This window comes from Pipra filicauda, unplaced genomic scaffold (assembly GCF_003945595.2).
Source record: "Pipra filicauda isolate LSUMZ 115617 unplaced genomic scaffold, ASM394559v2 scaffold269_size1075953_pilon, whole genome shotgun sequence".
NCBI lineage: Eukaryota > Metazoa > Chordata > Aves > Passeriformes > Pipridae > Pipra > Pipra filicauda.
Genome location: NW_024104386.1, coordinates 559,729 through 573,123, shown reverse-complemented (window position 1 = coordinate 573,123; position 13,395 = coordinate 559,729). Strand labels below are relative to the sequence as shown.

Sequence of the window (13,395 nt, the reverse complement as noted above, 5' to 3'; positions counted from 1 at the left end):
TCTGTATGGAAAGAGTTTGTCTTAGGATAAGGCAGGAGCTTAAAGTAAAAGCTGAATGTAAACATGAAAATAAAATGTAAATCAGGGATCAGCCAGTTTCCAGTCTGCTCCCTTACAGTGCAAGCCAAAACTTCCCTCTCAGTGTGAGAAATTAGGACTGACCGCATATGAAACCACGCAGAGATTTCCAAAATCATAGAATCATGGAATGGTTTGAATTGGAATGGACCTTTTAAAGGTCATCTTGGTCCAACCCCTGTGGTCCAACCCCCTGCCATGGGCAGGGACACCTTTCACTAGACCAGGTTACTCCAAGCCCTGTCCAACCTGGCCTTGGACATTTCCAGGGATGGAACAGCCACAGCTTCTCTGGGAAACAAGACTCTTCCACACTCACTGGCACCTATGGCATTTATGTAATCCTGAGTAAACAATGTAAACCAGCAATAAACTGCCCCTCCCAAAAAAAAAAACAAACTCACAAATCCAAGACCCCTCCAAACAGATGATTTTTTTTGCTTCAGAAATATCACAAATCCTCAGCTATTGGTGCCTCAGGAAGGTTAAGCAGGATGAACCTGAACTGGAGAGGTGTTATCTCGGTGAGATATCCTGTACCTACAGCTTGTCAAAGGTTTCCTGATTAAATTGTGTGCACTTGTCAGTTGAAGAGAGATATCTGTTGTTGTTCTGATGGATTATGGATCAGCTGGGAAATCAGTTGTGTCACATTCTGCTACACCCAGATTTAGCCCTGGTGCTCAAATCTGTCAAGTGTTTATTCAGGGTAACTTGAGGGCCTTTGGGAGAATAATAATGAACAACTGAGCTTTTTACCATCACTATAATAATGGAGTTTTAATGGTGAATTAAGGAACAGAATGGGAGAAAATCCAGCCATGAAGCTGTTGCTGCCAGTTGCTGCCTAACTAAAGAGTCAGATATGGAAGTGTTAGTGGGTCTGGGTAAACAAAGGAGTGATATAATCACACAGTGTCTATAAACATAAATCAGGATCAATAAAATACTTGCTGCATGGATTCAGCCTAGATTCTGAGGCAAGAAACAGCTATAAACCCATAGATAGCTTTCTTTATAAACCCCAGGGAACTGGGGTTGTTTAGCCCAGGGAAAAGGAGGCTCGTGGGGACCTTCTCACTCTCTGCAACTCCCTGAAAGGAGGGGGAGCTGGGGAGGGGTGTCGGGCTCTGTTCCCAGGGAACAAGGGACAGGACAAGAGGAAACTGCCTCAAGTTGTGCCAGGGGAGGTTCAGATTGGATACTGGGGAAAATTTCTGGAAGGAGAGGGTTGTCAAGCATTATTACAGGCTGCTCAGGGAAATGGCAGAATCACCAGCCCTGGAGGGATTTAAAGGATGTGTGGATGTGGCACTTGGGGTGGTTTAGTGGTGGCTTTGGCAGTGCTGGGTTAATGGTTGGACTTGATGATCTTAGAGGTCCTTTTCCAACCTAAACCATTCTGTGATTCTATTCCACAGTTCTCTATTCCTGGGCTTTTAGATCTTGGCTGCACTAGAAAATGTCTCTACCACGTTCTGTCGAGTGCTGGCCAGTCCAGTGCTCGTGGCCAACATGTGCAGAGGTGGCCAGACTGAGAGGCACAGAGCAGAAAAAGGCTTTGAGTACAATTTCTGACCCAAGCATCGGATACACTTGGGTCTAGTTAAAACATATGGGCCAAGGAAAATAATTGGAAAACCTCATTAGAGGGTATTTAATCTCATCTCCGTGGGCACGTTTTCTCCTGTGTGCCCTGCTGGCACTGACAAGTAAGATGTGGCTGAATCAAATTCTCCTGGCATTATAAATGGAAATAAACTGTGTCCCCTAATTTTCAGGGAAAAACAATTAATTGAAAAAAAACTGTGTCTCTGCCTTAATTTTCTTCCTATTTTCCTCTCTGCCAGAGCACCACATCAATCATTTTCCTCCTCTCAAGTCAACCTCTGCTGTTGACTTGTCTCAAACAATTGTAGGATGAACCTGCTGTCAGAAACCACCTTCTGATGCTTGGCCTGACTGACCCCTGGCAGGAACTCACTCCCACCTTCTGTACACCTTTTATTTGTTGTTCTACTTACAGGGAAATGAAGGGGAAAGCCATAAAAATAACGAGCACATAAACAACTCTGCCGGGGAGCAAACAGCTCTGAGGAAGAGCCGTGAAAAATCACAGGGAGCAGAGAAAGTCTCCCCAGATAAATGTGACTATTTAGGGCACCCAGACAGTAATTGCTGTGTTTGCAAAAGTCAGTGTGAATGTACCACGTTATTCCCAGCAAACATCGTGTTCAGTGGATGCAGCCCATTTTCCGTTCCCCAGGATAGTGATTTTCTTATGGTTTGTTCTCTCCCTAATTGTCCAGAGTTTCCAAGTAATTTTCCTATTTCTTTGGCCTCTCACTTGCGGTTTTATAGGTTGTTACAAGCGCTGGTGAAATGTGATGTGTGAAAACTGAGAGGAGTTAATTTGGAGTAGGTGTAACGGGAGTGCTGTAGTGCCATGGTTGGATGAGCTTTGTCCTAGAAGGCAGATTTCTGGGAGAAACAATATCCATGAGCAGAGGCATCATTTGCTGAGGGCAATGAAATGTGGGCTCTTGGGAGGAAAACTGAGAAAACAAAATTGAAACCACTTCTAAGCCTGAGCCTTCCTCCCTGACTGCTGGGATTTGTATAAATGCAAATACACCGTTATTTCCTACATCCTTCCGTGCTTAACACCCGCCAAATATCCTCCTGTTTGGCCACTGTTTGTTCTGCAGGATGCAAAGAGATGTGTGGGCATTTCTCAGGAAGCAGCTCTCTGGATCAGACTGCACAGAGGTGGATGTGGGAGCAAGATGGGAGAGTTTCTGTGAGGGTGGGGAGGCCCTGGCACAGGTTGCCCAGAGAAGCTGTGGCTGCCCCAACCCTGGAAGTGTCCAAGGCCAGGTTGGATGGGGCTTGGAGCAACCTGGGATAGCAGAAGGTGTCCCTGCCCATGGCAGAGGGGTTGGAACAAGATGATCTTTATGGTCCTTTCCAACCCAACCCATCCTGTGACTGTGGGATTGTTCAGGGCCAATTTTTACTGTGTTCTTTTGCACGTCTTTATTAAGACGAGTCACTCTGTAGATCTGAGGCAAAGCTGCTCCTCTTCCCCATCAGCAAAGGAACCAACTGGGTAGCAGATGACTCACCTTCTCCTGCTGCACCACTGCCAGGGAACATCTGTGCTACCATCACCTCCAGATGCTCATCTCCCGAGGCCAACCCCAAATGATCGTAATTAAATTAAATCGAATTAATATCTATGGGCTTTTTGAAGCAAAGAAGGCTGTGTCGCTTTTTTAAAATACTTTGTATTTTTGCTCTACTCTCCCATTATAATGCCTACAAATTACCTTTGTTTTGGAGAGCAAGCTGGGATTTTCCATTATCCCAAAATTTCAAAACTTTAAATGTCATATTTCACTTGTTGTGGCAAAGCACTTCCCAAAGGATGGTTAAATGTGGCACTTGAGGACATGGTTTAGTGGTGAACTGGGTTGACAGTTGGACTCAATGATCTTAGAGGTCTTTTCCAACCCAGATCATTCCATGAGGCATCTCAAAGGTTGCATCCCTGCAGAGGTGGGGTGAGCAGTAACACCACTGTTACTCATTGGATGAGCAGAGTTGCACCACGTAGTGTCAGTGTAGGTGCCACAGTCCCTCCTCCTGTGTTAAACTTGTCCCTGGGATTCATTAAACAGCAGCACATTAGAGGAGCTGTTAGCTCTGATTCTGTCAGACCTCAATTCCCCCTCCTAATTACAACTTTTGATAAGCTTTTGTAAAATTTGCAGCTCTCCATTCCTGTGCATTCAGCATGACAGTGCTACAGCAGCAGGGTGTATTTGTGTGGTGGATGATGTTGTTTCTCCAAAGAGCTAATCCTAAAAATCCTCGGGGGAAAAAAAACCTTCTTTGAACATTATAAAACTGCATATTTGCCTACTGCTAATTAGGCAAATATAACCTCCAGTCTGAATCTTCTTGGAGACTGGGGACGAGAAAAATACCCTGAGAGCAGGTGGGGAAGGGTTAACAAAGGAAACTCCTGCTGTGGAATTGAAATATTCTTTCTGGCTGGGAGAAAGCAGGAACACTCATCAAGCACACAGGCTCTTCATTTGGTGTCTGACAGTGCCCCAGGGGACAGGGAGATGCTGCAAACCAAGGTCACTCCTCCCTCTTTGAAGGGATGAATTCCTGCGTGCTGGCTCTGGGGTTGGACCCCCAGCTCAGCCAGACCCAACAGTGACACAGGGCAGGCAAAAAAAACCCTGAAAAAGGCAGAAGTATCAGCACCCAAATCCTCAGACACAGAGAGCTAAAAAGGATGAGGAAATTATCCAATCTGACCTCATTTGGGACTGGATTTTCCCCAATTATTTCTCCATAGAGTCTGACAATTGTCATTTAAGGGGGCACTAAAAGTCAGTAGCCTGGGGATGGCAGCCAAATTAAAATTCCACCTTCTCAAGTTGGGAATCAGAGGAGAAAATTAAACAGTTTTTAGGATCAAATTCTACGAAGAATTATGTATGCACATACCCAATGGACTAGATGGATATATATAAAGCAACGAGGATGGTCAGACAGTAGTGGGAACACTTCTCCATGGCTGTCTGTACTGTTCAGTTGTTGGTATTGCTTTGGGATGGTGTTGGGATCTGCTGACTGACCCAGGCATGGCCTGAGAAGGTCGTGGGCCAGCAGCTCTTGCTGGTCAGCAGAAGAAAGAATCCCCCCTGTCCTGAGGGAAGAACAGGAACAGAGATAAGCCACATCAACAGGAGCCCTGATCTCAGGCCAGAGGATGAACCCTGCCCTTCTTTATTTACAGGTATGGATATAATTGATCAGCCTATTTCTGGGCCAAAAAAAATGCCTGAGCATTTAAACTACATCTTGCCAATGCTTTTCAGATGCCACAGCACCGCCTGAGGAGGAGGAGGAGGAGGAGCAATTATGTCTCTGTGGAGGGAGAACTGTCATAACATTTATCCAGAGCTGAATGACCTGTTCCCAAGAAATAGCAAAGCTCTCCAGTATCAAGCAGGTGACAATTTTTAAAGCCTGAAGATGCTGTGATTTACAGGGGGAGCCAGAATAGAGAGAGAGGGAGGCTCTGTGTTAAGGAGAACAAACCTGCAACCAGCTCCCTCACAGACTCTGCTAAGTCCTGGTCAGCTTGGGAAGCTCCTGGCCTGTGTCTGATCTGAAATGTTAATACAGCATGACAAGAGGATGTTCAGAGTGAGAGGAGGCTTTCACTGGGATTTTGCATGTGCCACTGAGCTCTACAACCCCCTCCCTTCTCCTCAAGAAGGAGCTGTGGCTGCCTGTGCTGGAGGGAGCTCTGATAACAGTTCAGTCATAGCCTTGGGTCATTCTGCTCTGCTAGGAGTGTGTAGGAGGACCTGCTGTGGGAAGACACATTTGGGTTTGGATCAGGGTTGATGTTGGGGTTTGGCAGACTTAGATGAGATATGAGGAAGAAATTCTTCCCTGTGAGGGTGGTGGGGCCCTGGCACAGGTTACCCAGAGAAGCTGTGGCTGCCCCATCCCTGGAAATGTTCAAGGCCAGGTTGGACAGGGCTTGGGGCAACCTGGGCTAGTGGAAGGTGTCCCTGCCTGTGGCACGGGGTGGAACTGGATGGCCTTTAAGGTCCCTTCCTAACCAAACCATTCCATGATTCTATGATAAGAAGACTGCCATGAATGTTTCCTGGACCCTTCTCTTCTCCAGGTAAACACCTCAAGCTCTCCCAGCCTGTCTCTGAGGGTTTCCAGCCCTCGGAGCATCTTCACGTCTCTTTGAAGGGTCCATGCAGGAGACAAACATTGCCTCATCACTGCCCTCGTGGCTGCCCCACTGGTTTGATCCCAGCAAAGGCAGAGCCTATGGGAGCATCTACACAATGCTGCACCTTGAACTGGTGGCCCTTAAATGCCTCGAGGTGAGTCCAGCCCCTGAGGACTGTTGTTTGCACACCAGGAATTTCACACCACCTGCCTCTCCAAAGCAGGACCTTTGTGAGGTGTGGGGACAAACAGTGATGGGGGAGGAGGTGACTGTCACAGCCCTGAGTGCACCAACAGGTTCTGCAACCTCCTCTCTGCCCCTCCTGCCAGTGCTCAGGGTCAGCCCTGACATAGGGCAGCTGTAACCTTGGATCTGCTATGGAAATGTGAGAATTCCTGCTCGGTGTTTTTGCCCATGAACCCTCCAGCCCTCGACTTGAGAGCTGTGTTTCAGCACAAGCTCTTGCCCCTGCTCCTTGCCTGAGCTGGGGGGCAGGTCTGGCCCTGCCCTGCAGTCCTTCCTGGCAGAGGGAAGGAAGAAGAGGGAGGTCAGAGCAATATAAAAAAAGTCAAAGCTTATTCCCATTCCGTTCATTTCAGTATTAAAATGGTGGGATTCTTTCCCAGCATAAATGTTTAATTGATTATTAATTCCCTTTCCAGAGGCACCGTGTCCTTTAGTCCCTGTTTCACACGGACTGTAAATGGAGCACAGAATGAAACCCCAGTGATGGGGCTGCATTTATCAAAAAGCACATCTGCCTTCTTGCTTATGCTGGTCAGGCTTTTAAAAGTCAAAGTACTCGGGGCACCCTGCTGATAAAAATATTCCGAGCTGCTGCTTGACTCCGGGGTGGAGGTAATGTGAAACCTCCTCAAAGCAGCACTGACTTAAGCACTCTCACCTCCTCCTGCCCCCTCCTTTGGTTGCACCACATGCCCTGGGGCTCTGCTCTGAACTGAGCACGGAGCTGACAGGGCTTAGAGAGAGGAGTAGGTGCATCCCCTCTCTTTTCTGGCTCCATTCTCTGATCTGTCTCTCAGCTCTCCTCACCAAACCCACCGTGTCAGAGCGGGACAGGGATGAACAGCGAGGCGTGGGAAGACTTCAAGCCACCTGTGTCACTTTGACCTCCTGTGAAACCAGGGCAGAAAGCAAAAAGCTGCTGGGAGCTGCCTGGAGGATCCCTCCGCTTGCTTTGTCCTTGGAATGTGAGCTGGGGAGTGAAAGCAGAGGGGAAGCCCAGAGGCTTGCTCAGGGTGCAGCAGACAGTGGCAGTAGGAGCAGTGGAAACAGTCTGAATGTAAATCATGGGGAAGACACATGAGAACTCAGGGTAAATTCATAATTAAAAAAAGAACCCCAACCGACGAACATATGCCAGAAGGTCAGTGTGTATTTGCATATTTCAATATTAATACAGGGGAAGAAGAGATGGTTTTCATGCTGTGCACAGCTGAGCTGTGGAACTCCCTGCCAGAGGTTGTGGGTGTAGAAAACTTACCTGGGTTAAAAGAGAAATTAAGACAGCACTTTAGAGAGATCTCTTGAGGATTACCAAGTAAAAAAAAACCACATCAGGGTCATGAAACCATCTGAGATTAAAGTAGTTGGAAGCTCAAGTTGGTTGGGGGAAGTATCACTTTTTCTTTGACATCTGCTTATGGACACTTCTGAAAACAGGGTAGTGGACTACTTGTGCCTTAGGTTTGAATCAGTATCCTGCCCTTTGCCCTTATGACAGGATTTATTTATTAACAAGAAACCATTAAGATGAATATGACAAAGCTGAATAATTATTTAATGACTCTTCTCGTATTAAAACAAACCTGATATGCTGAGAACATTGAAAGAAGCCAACATTACACTTCTTAGGTCTATGTAATGGGATGCATTCAATTCAGGGAGAGCAGCCAGACAGATAAACCTCCCACGTGTTCATCAAATGCTCACAAAATTGAGGATTTACATTACAAATCATGACATGTTCTTCTATAATAATAACATAGAGCAAATAGAAGGATTTACCTCCTGTTACAACATTAAATAAGCTGTTCTGGAGGTTAACAAACCGACTTCCCAAATTCCTAGGAAATGAAAATTTAAGGCTTTTCTTCCTGCGTTGCTCCAGAGTGCTTTGGGAGGTAATGAAATGAGCACTGTGATGTGATACAGAGACCAGCATTACTGTGGGAATGTAGAGTTCAGCCAGGGGCTTTCACTGATTTGGTGGTGACACAGAATGTTTGGAGACATGACTCATGACAGCCCATTACCCTGCCGAGAGAAATGTGGCTGCTACAGAAGAAACACTGGCTACAGACCAGGGCCTTGAGCTACCTGGCCTTGCCAGCCACTATCAAAGGAGTGTTGTGATCCATTATAAAATCATGGAACCATTTAGGTTGGAAAAGACCTCTGAGATCATCGAGTCCAACCGTTCACCCAGCACCGCCGTGTTCCCCACTGAACTATGTCCCCAAGTGCCACATCCACACGCCTTTGGAACACTCCCAGGGATGGTGACTCCATTGCTTCCCTGGGCAGCCTGTTCCAATGCCTGACCACCCTTTTGGTGAGGAAATTTTTTCCCAATGTCCAACCTAAACCTCCCCTGGTGCAATTTGAGGTCATTTCCCCTGGTCCTGTCACTTGTTACCTGGAGAGGAGACCAACCCCCACCTGGCTACGACCTGTCTTGGATAAGATATCAAATCTCCACTCAGAAAATGACTGATATCTCCTCCAGCATCTTTTCACTGAGGCTGTGGTTCCTGGACAGGTATAAATTTGAGCATGCAGAGGAGGTTTTAATCTTACACTCTTTCCCCATTTAGCTGATGCTTTGGATTCACTGTTTGCATATCTAAGATCATAGAGTCCAAGAATGGTTTTGGAAGGGACCTTGAAGACCATCTTGTTCTACCCCCTGCCATGGGCAGGGACACCTTCCACGGGCAGGGACACCTTCCACTATCCCAGGTTGCTCCAAGCCCCATCCAGCCTGGCCTTGGACACTTCCAGGGATGGGGCAGCCACAGCTTCTCTGGGCAACCTGTGCCAGGGCCTCACCAGCCTCATAGCCAAGAATTCCTTCCCAATATCCCATCTAACCCTGCTGTCTGGCAATGCAAAGCCATTCCCCCTTGTCCTGTCCCTCCATCCCTTGTCCCCAGTTCCTCTCCAGCTCTCCTGGAGCCCCTTCAAGCACTGGAAGGGACTCCAAGATGTCCTTGGAGCCTTCTCTTCTCCTGGCTTAACACCCCCAGTTCTCAGAGGTGCTCCAGCCCTGTGATAAACTTAATGGCAAGCATGGAATAAATATTTATCTTAAAAGATAAAGATTTAAAACTTTTTTCTGCTTCCTCTTCAGTTCTGTTCTGTCCTGTTGTTCAGTGTATGTCAAGAAGCTATGCCAGCAGCAGAAGCAGAGGGTGGTACAGCAGAAATAGGTCAAGGAGTCGAAGCAGTTCTTACCACAGTTACAAGAGTTGTAGGTAAGGAGTTGTAGGGAAGAATTTCTTCCTAATCTCTACTCTCTCCCTGCCCTCAGACACACAGCAGTGGTTTAACTCCGCTATTCAGACACACACAAGGTGCATCCACATACCATAAATAAGAGTTTGTGAAATGCATAAAGACTGCCAGAGCCTCCTTTTTCAGACTTGGGTGTACCTTTCCTTTTAAGCAGAGCGGTGTGCTGTCAGCTGGATAATTCACAATTGTTTACCTTGGAACCAGCACCGTGGCCTTTTAAGCCCAGTGTTTGTGCCCAGCCCTCCTGCTCACTCAGGAAGTGTTGGGGAAGACATCTGAGCTCCAACAAGCCATTATGTCTATTTTAACACAATCATCAAATGCCAACTTGTATTCACCCAGAAAGCTGCCAAGGGTTTTGCATGTCAGTGTGTTTTCTTCTAGTTTAATTTAAACCTCTTAGGGCAAGTCTCAGTATTTGCCATGCTCTGTTCTTTCCTACTCATGGCTGGGATCATTAAATCCTAAGGAAATCCTGATGGCAAGCAACCTAATAAAGCAGTCCTTTGTTTTGTGGTTGGCATGATAATTCAAACAGAAGGTCAGGCAAAAAATCATGTTTTCCTGAGTGGGTGAGCACCCTGCCTCTTTCTTACCCCCATGCCACGGCCATAAGAAGTGAATTTGCATTTAATACAAGAGATGAAAGTGTAAAAACTCATTCAGTGACTTATTTTCACAGCAAGGCACTGCTGGCTGGCACTTCCACAGCTTCCCAGGGATTTAGGGACTACTGCAGGAGCTTGTACAATCCCCTTGGCTGCGCTGCCTGACCCTGAACTGACCCACTGTAGAGAACCTTGAGGAAGGAAACTTTAAAATATATTCAAACCTTAAAACATATATTTATCTGCTTTGCCACCTCTTATCCACATGACTTGGCATCCTTTCCATCACTTGGCATTCAGGATCAGGAAAGTGGCCTGGCTACATGGCAAACTGGGAACTGCTGCAATTTCAGACTGTGCCCTGGGTTTGCTTAGTTTGTTTTTTTTCATTTGTTTGTTTGTTTGTATTAACACAAGATTATCCCAACACTCCAGTATTTAGTGGTGCATGATTATGTTTATTTTCTTTGCCCCAGATACTCAGTCCACGCTTTATTCTACAGTTTTCACTTTGACATAAGGATTTTCTGCTTCAAAATGGAAGCAAAGACTGGCTTCAAATTCCCTGGCAAAGCTTCTCATACGGGATACAGATCATCTCAGCTTATCTGGCTCAAGCCTGTCTGCACATAACCTTGTTTTCCTTGGAAGTTCAGTGTTGCTCTGTGCTTCATTGTTCACATTTCTCACAGGTGGAGCTGTGGCAAGAGAAAAATCACCTTACTGTGTCTCTTCTGCACCACTGGGCAGATCACTGCTGATGTAGATGGAAACATTTGTTCCTTATCATTGTTTGGATTGAGCCTTCAACCTGGAAGTGTCCAAGGCCAGGCTGGACAGGGCTTGGAGCAACCTGGTTTGGTGGAAGGTGTCCCTGCCCAGGGCAGGGGTTGGAACTGGATGAGCTTTAATGTCCCTTCCAACCCAAACTATTCTGGGATTCTATAACACAAATGGGAGCACAGATGCAGCAACTGCTCAGCAGTCAGTGTACCCACTGTGTTGTGAACTTGCTTGGTCACCAACTTCCTAAGAAAGGTCTAAAAACTGGAGGAAAAAACCTACCAAGCCACTTTAAGTGGTGACAGCAAAGAGGGAGCTGTTCCCTTCAAAGGCAGAGTGAACGAGATCAAACTACACCAAAACACATCCTGCGTGGCTGCAATAAGTCTTTGGAATTAAGCTCATCTATTGCTGTTCCCCAGCATCCCAAAAACATCCTTTTTCCCTACATGACCAACAGGAAGAATCCAAGGAAAGGATCCCTCAGCAGGGATAGAATCAGATCTGTGAAAGAATACAGACTTGCAGCAGTGTGGTGTTTTCCTGAGAAGTGGAAGCTGTTAGAACAGCAGATAATGTCTCTGTCAAGATTTTTGGAATTCAGAGCTCCCATGTTCAATCGTGATTTATTGTTTACTATTTTTACTCTGTTGTTTTTTCAGATGAATGTCCTGGGAGAAGAGAGTTTGTGATGTGTTACTGCCCCAACACTCACAATGAGAATCACAGAATTGTATCAGAGAGTGGTTTGGGTTGGAAGATCATTAAAGCTCATCCAGTTCCACCCCCTGCCATGGGCAGGGACACCTTCCACTAGCCCAGGTTGCTCCAAGCCCATCCAACCTGGCCTTGGACACTTCCAGGGATCCAGGGGCAGCCTCAGCTTCTCTGGGCAACCTGTGTCAGGGCCCCACCACCCTCACAGGGAAGAATTCCTTCCCAATATCTAATCTAAATCTCTCCTCTTTTAATTTCAAACCCTTGTCCTATCTCTATCTGACCATGTAAAAAGCTGCTCTGCCACTTTTTTATAACCCCTTGTAAGCACTGAAAGGCTGCCATGAGGTCTCCCTTGAGCCACCTCTTCTCCAGGCTGAACAACCCCACGACCATGAACAACCTCAAGGATCAGGGGTCGATGCCAGATGTGGAGCCTCCTGACTTGTCTCTATGCCTGGCACCCCCAGGAGGAAGGAAGATGGCAAATCTGCTTTGCATCCCAGCTCATCTTGTGCAGCAGCTCCTAATTAAAAACAAAAATCCATCTGTCATTTGGGATGTAGAGAGTCCATCCTGAAGCACCAGCACAAGAGCTGAGCTACAGAGCTTGGTTTTGTTTAACCCAAGAGCTCCCAGAAGGGCCAGGTGATCTGGCTGCAGTGTCCCAGCTCTGTGAATGTATCACTGGGAAAATCTCACCGTTTCCCCCCTTCCTTGGCTGCTGCTGGTGCTCCAGCATGGCTCCCACTGCTCAGCTGGATGAGTACTCCCATCTTCAGGCCCTGCACCCCATCCCACTCCCTGTGTCCATACCCCAGCCCCAGCCTCATCCCCATACCTACAGCCCATCCTCACACTCCACCCTCATGCCCATCCCCAGACCCATCCTCATCCTCAGTCCCATCCCCACACCCTATGCCCATCTCCACAACCCATTCCCATTCCCATCTGCATCCCAATCCTCATTCTCAGCCCTACCCCCATCCCCAGCTGCAGCCTCATCCCCATTCCAACCCCCATCCCCATTCCCATCCTCAACCCCATCCGTAGTCCCATTCCCACACCCCATCCCTATCCCTATCCCCAGCCTCATCCCTACACCTCATTCCCATCCCTATGTGCATCCCAATCCCCATTCACATCCTCATACCCCATTCCCACCGCCACCCCCATCCCCATCCTCATCCCCATTCCCACACCCCATCCCCATCCTCATCCCCATTCCCACACCCCATCCCCATTCCTGCACCCCAGTCCCAGCTCCATTCCCAGCTGCAGCCCCATCCTCATCCCTACACTTTATCTCCATCCCTATCTGCATCCCAATCCCCATTTCCACCCCCACACCCCATACCCAGCTGCAGCCCCTTACCCATCCTCATCCCCACCCCCAGTCCCATTCCCCCACCCTGTCCCCAGTCTCATTCCCACATCCCATCTCCATCCCTACACCCCAATCCCATTCCCATATGCATCCCTACACCCCAGTCCCATCCCCATCTGCATCCCAATCCCCATCCCCACACCCACACACCATTCTCATCCTCATTCCCGCCCCCAGTCCCATTCCTAGACCCCATCTCTATCCCCAGCCTCATCCCTACACCCCAATCCCATCCCCATCTGCATCTCCATCCCCATCCCCACACTCCATCCCCACTCCACACTTCATTCCCATCCCCATCCCCGCACCCCATTCCTATTCCCATCCTCATCCCCACACTGCATGCCCACACCCCATCCCGTCCTCACACCCCATACCGACCCCCATCTCCATCCCGGCCCCTATCTCCATCCCCATACCGCATCCCCGCACCCCATCCATCCCATCCCCACACCCCATCCCATCTCATCCCATCCCCACACCCCATCCCATCCCCACATCCCATC

General features: G+C 47.8%; 1 long non-coding RNA gene across 1 annotated transcript; it reads right to left on the bottom strand.

The window, feature by feature from the left end:
- Positions 1–10,439: 10,439 nt before the first annotated feature.
- On the bottom strand, positions 10,440–12,312 carry LOC113999727. Its single transcript, XR_003544968.2, has 3 exons — positions 12,205–12,312; positions 11,906–12,028; positions 10,440–10,700 (listed from the first exon to the last, which is right to left on the bottom strand). It is a non-coding gene; the product is annotated as an uncharacterized LOC113999727 (long non-coding RNA).
- Positions 12,313–13,395: the final 1,083 nt, after the last annotated feature.